Here is a 6000-nt window from a genome sequence, read left to right as displayed (position 1 = left end):
TCGATTATTTTAGATTTGAAACCTATAGTTGTATAAAAAATTTAAAAAATGTCACTGTATTTTAAAAAACTTTGTTTTACTTGGAACCGAAGTCTATTAGACAATTTAAAAAAAACGCTTTTTAGACAATTTCAAAAAAACGCTTTTTGCACTAATGAAAATTCGAGTATTTAGGCTCTTCACCTTGCAATCTTGAGTATGGAGGACTATATATGATTTGTATGAGATAGTGAATCTCAGTATTTATACAAGTACGAGACATTTATACTCTACACCTTCCAAGCTTGAGCTTGGAAGCTATGGTCCCTCCATGATAGTATAAATCTCGATCTTTAGATGAATAAAATATAATACTTGGATTTAAATATTGAACTTTAAGTTCATTTAGAACAATGAACTCTTAAGCTACAAAGGGAAAATTAATTGCTTTTGCCTTTATAAAAATCCACTACACTATCACTAAAGGAAAGAAACATTGAGTGTTTCTGAACTAAGTCCATTATCAGATTTAGTAGGAACAATATTTGAATTGTTGATTGATGTTAATGAAAGAGAAGGATATTCCTTTACTCTAAATTTGATCAATATTTAATTAAACATATATTTATATTTTTTTTTCTATAAATAATATAATTATGCGTCATTTAAATTATAATATACAATGATTTGCTATTTTTAATACCATTTTAATTTCTTTTGTCCATTATTTTACTTTTAGCATTGTATTTCTTTTTAGATTTTATAATTTATTTAGAAACATGTTATGTAGAAACATGTTATACACTACTACATAAATGATATTTTATGACAAATAAAATGGATATGATAAGTGTTACGGTGTTTTGACGGTCATTGTTCGTGTTTTCTATGATAGTGAAAATTTTTGTCATAAGTTCAATTTACTATGATGAACTTTGGGTTATATGTCATATAAAGTCCACCTTAATTACTATAATGCATTTTCGGTTACATACATTTTTGGTTACATGTCATAATATCTATATGTTATTATGACACACTTTTGTTTACCTCTCATAACCTGTCATAATATATCCAACATTCTTTGATTCTTTACTTTCAATCTACTATCACAAATAACGTCATTTATATCATAGAAATTTATTTTTTCTTTCTTTTAAGTTTTTTCTTATTTTACCATTATATCCATTCAATTTACCTAAAAATCGCAACAAATCCATAAAACAAATCATCCATGCAACACTCTCTAATCATAAAAGGGGAATTGGATAATCCCATAGTATACATGAAAAATGAAAATAAGTAAACAAAAGAAAGGCTTATAGATCCTTCTCGTCTTCAAAAGTATATTTCAAGGAGTTTTCAGTTTCCTCTAATAATTCAAATTATTATTAGGAAGAAGACAAAGCTCAGGCTCAATTTGAATTATATACCAAAAGATTAAACAATAATTTTGAATAATTGTAATACATTTTTTTTAATATATCATAAACATTGGTTTTACCTCCAACGATCAATTTTTTTATCAAACGTGCTTTTTACTTTTAAATCGCTGATGATATTATATTAAAAATCGTGTCATAGAAAAATGAGTATTTTCTTTTTCTGTAGATTGAAAATTGAAGTATTTAATTTTAAAAATATAATCATATTTGTTTCTACTATTAATAACTAAATTAACCAAGTTTAAATAATAAATCACGAAATGGTTGTAGTAGGGTAGTAGTACCAAAAGGAGGCAGGATGTACAACTTCTTTTCCTACCATCGAAAGAAATCACAGGGTTCAGCTTCATTCAGTAATGGTCCACGCCCTATCCCTATCTTTCTCCTTCGTGCACACCCCATTTTAATTTCACTTTATTCTTCATATTCCTGTTCAAGTTTCAACTGTTCACAGGCACGTGCAAGAGTTTACGGGATAAAGCACTTCCAAAGTAATTATTATTTATGCTTTTGGAATAATATTTCGACATTCTTTCCTAAGTAAACTAAAATTTAACAGTTACATTAATCAGAAGGAATATCCATGTAATTAATAATTACCATTCAGAAAATAAGACAAAAAGAGAAGAAAGAATTCAGGCTATCGACAACAAATTGTAGCCTTCTGAAAAGAACGGAACAACAGAGAAACTTGTATATTCGCACTGTAATTAGTTCCCTCTAATAAAAACCACTTAACGATAATGTACGGTAAATAAGAAACTATTAAGGACCGAAATGAAAGAAGTATAATAGAAGTCGTTAAATTGGGCCCCCACGTGCGTTCTTTTCAACTCTTTCTTCTGTCATTAACGGCCACAAATCCTTCTAGAAATTAAGAAAAAGAAAAAGCATCTCTTTTCCATTGAGATTGCTAGCAAAACTATAACAAGGTAACTACAACAGCAAGATGTAACATTATGTTGTCGTCCTCGTCTCGTTTCTGTCACACTGTCATCACCACTCAACTAACGAAAGTAAAACAAAACGGAGAATTTACAAGGCGAAATCATCGGTACCTGCAAGAAATTATAAAGTGAGGGTGAAGAAGGTCTGTGTTGGTTGGTCAGAAGCCGAAGCAGCGAACGTGATTGTTATGAAGGAGAGACTTTTCGCCGTCGATGATGCCTCGAACGTTCCTGAACTGCTCGACGTGACAAGGGATGGTTATGGTTCCCTTTTGATCGAAGCCGTACTCTTCCTCTGCTTCCTTGAGAAGCTGCATGAAGAGTGGGTGATTGAAGTACATGACTGGCACCACAAACCGTTGTTGGTCTTCTCCTTGACCCACCTTTATGGCCAAACACCCTTTCGGCACTCCTCCTCGGAACCCTTCCTTCTTCCCCTGAAAACCCTTCACTCTCTTCTCCCCACTGCCACCCATCACTGCAAAAACAATACAGAAAGGAGGTCTGAATGTTTGTGAGAGTTTCTGGAAAAAGCTCAAAAGGAAACAAGGGAAAAGCGCCAAGGGTGTGAGAGTGTGATTGCTGCTTTGTGGAAGCAGGTAAGGGAGTAACATCTGAGAGAGGTTGGGACGTTAGTCATGACTCAGACACACAACACAACACAACACAACAAACGGGAGAGAAACGCATTCCCCAACACAAACAAAGACTATACTCATATATATACGCCATCCAGAGAGAAGTGTACAAGTGTGACTGTGTCACGTGCTTCACCACTCACTTTAACTCTGCTCCGTCCGATCTTTTTCATTACTGTGATCAACGGATCTTTTGTGGACCTACACAGAGTAGAAAAGAAGTTAAGAATAGGATGCAACGCTAACCTTTCCATGTGGCTTTACGTACGTACGATCAAGGACAGTTGTGCCCATCTCGGACCTGCCCCTCACTTCTTGAACTATGCCTAGAATCTTACAAAACAATATTTTTCTAGATAATACAAACTAACGTTACACTTTATTTCCCGAGGGAAGACCAGTTTACATTTTTTTTTTCAAAAGTTAAACCTCAATAGAATTAGTAAACTTTTTACCTTTTCAAAGTAGAAAAAGAGAATGTGTTTTATATCATCGATGATGCATGGTTAGAACTACTACTCTCAAAATTGTTAGAATTTGAGCGTCAATCCGTGTTCGATTTGAAAAAGATAAAAAAAAATTATATAGACAAATTTTCAATCTAGTTCATTTAAAATCTGGTTCACTTGGGTTGAATATGTGGTGAGAGTCAGGTTGACTCATCAATTCATCTACTTTAATTTAATTATTTATTATTTTGTGTTTCAATATTATTAATTAACATTTTTTTATTGTATTGTAAATAGAAATATAGAAAAAAATATTTCAAGAGAGCAAAATATTATAAATTTATCTATTCAAAACTCTAATATTATAAATGAATAAGTGACACAAAAATTATTAATATTATAAACTTATTTATTCGTTTTTTGGATTTGCTTTTGGATTATATTTGAATTGTATGTTAATTTTTTATTTTGAATTGTCAGAGTTTATCATCATTTTAGAATGAAATTATTTAAATTTAAATTACAAAAAAATTGTAATCTTTTTTTATTAAAAAACACTTGTAATTAAGTGAATCAGTCAGTCAACCTGTTTAATCCACCAACCCGTGGTAGGTTGGACTAGGTTCAAATTTGTTCAGCTCACTAATAAATGAGCCGAGTTAGGTTGACTTACTAAATAGCCAACCATTGTAAACCGGACCGGATTAAACCGAGTTGGGTTGGGTTTGGTGGCCTGTTTTGATAGACCTTTTTCTCTCACTTATTGGTTGGACAATTTAATGAATATAAAAAGCTAAGTTCAAAATATTATCTATACGACTGTTCGTTCCATTCTTTTTGTGACATATATATTTAGATGAAACTTTTAGTTAATAAAATGAGTGTATTATCTTAACTAAAATTAAGAAAGTTAAACAAAATATAAAAAAAATTACAAATTTATCATTTTTTAAGTGAGTTAAAGTTAGTCTCATAGTCTTTTATATAAGTTTGTTTATAGTTTATTAGTGTTGAATTTATCCCGTAATCTATAATTCATTTTGATAACCAATTTTGATAATTATGATATAACATTATCGTCATTTCAAAATTTCTTCTTAGTATAGGTTAGAAAACAATATGTCATGTTAAAATAATATAAGTTTTCGATAGGGTTGAAATCCTTTACTCAAAGCATTCAAAGTTGTTCGCTGCATCATCTAGGTTACGTTGTTCTCTCTTCTCTTTCTCCTACCCGTGGGGGAGGGTGCCTGCAGAAGACACTCTATGCTCAAGTTAGTGACTTTACGTAATAATTTTATAATAAAGATGCTCAGAATAATTTTCAGACCCGGCTCACCACGGATCAATTTTTTTATGCGGGTTGGTTTTCAAACTGGATGAGCCGAGTTCTAAGTAAGCCGGGTTGAAAACTAACCCGCATAAAAAAATTATATTTTTTTCAAATCCAACCCAGCTCAAACCTGTGGTGGACCGGATTGGTTCACCGATTACGACCCATTTTGACATCACTAAATAAAATATTCATAAATATATTGTTTTAAGATTTTTTCATTAAAAATGATGACAATAGTTTAGATTAAGCTCACATCACACTAATCTCCTCAGTACATTCTCACTCTAAAAAAAGTTAAAAACATAAATCATAGTTCTTTTATAACTATAAATAAATAAAAATTAACTAACATATAAATAATAAAATTCATAAATTAGTTGGTACAAAAAAAATTCAATATTCTCATCAAAAGACCAAAAATAATATTAAAATGATATATTTTAGTTTTAGGGTGATTGATGGTTAAATTTTGATTTATGAGGTGATAAAGAGTTTTTAAAGTTCACTCTCTTATAAATACTAATACTAATACACACAGTTTACAAATATCCAAATTCTATCTTTAAGTCCACCTTCAAGATCTGTGCTCAATTATTGGAGTTATTTTTAGTTCTGGAAAAGATTCTATGACGCTTAAGTTAGTTAAAGAGTTTTAGAATCAATATGTGTGTATATGAGATTGAGTGATTATTAGGGTGATTGAGTATTTATTAAGAAGTACTAATTGTATTTATATGATTAACATGAACAATTGATCTATACAAAACTGACAAGATGAATTATTATTTTCATTAATATATGAATATTTTCTTAATAGATCTATTTTAGATTATTATAAGATGAAAAGATTTAATGAGTCTTGTTCAACCATGTTCTTTAACGCATCTTGTCAAATAAATATAATATATATTAACACTTTTATATATATTTTTTTATGGATCTCACTTAAATAAATATAGACTATTATTAGTATTTCTTACTCTAAGTGATTATTTATGTCTAAGTGATTATTTATGGTTTAAATTATTTAATATTCAAAGTAAATTGAATTTTAATTGAAGGTTATAATTCAAAATTACGTTTATTATCTCTATTTAACATGTATTATTTGTTTAACTTTAATTTAAAAAATGTAAATGTAATTTATATTGTATTTTATATATCCATTGTTTTATTTCACGTTTGACTTTTTAAAATGCGATGATG

General features: G+C 29.9%; 1 pseudogene; it reads right to left on the bottom strand.

Annotated features, from left to right (window-relative positions):
* Positions 1-2095: 2095 nt before the first annotated feature.
* LOC124826264 (auxin-responsive protein SAUR32 pseudogene) lies at positions 2096-3084 on the bottom strand (annotated as a pseudogene).
* Between the last annotated feature and the right edge of the window lie 2916 nt (positions 3085-6000).

The sequence above is a fragment of the Vigna umbellata genome, chromosome 5 (genome assembly GCF_029865625.1).
Source record: "Vigna umbellata cultivar VRB3 chromosome 5, Vumbellata_1.0, whole genome shotgun sequence".
Classification (NCBI taxonomy): domain Eukaryota; kingdom Viridiplantae; phylum Streptophyta; class Magnoliopsida; order Fabales; family Fabaceae; genus Vigna; species Vigna umbellata.
Note: the sequence above shows the minus strand (reverse complement) of the source record. Positions and strands in the feature narration are given on the sequence as shown.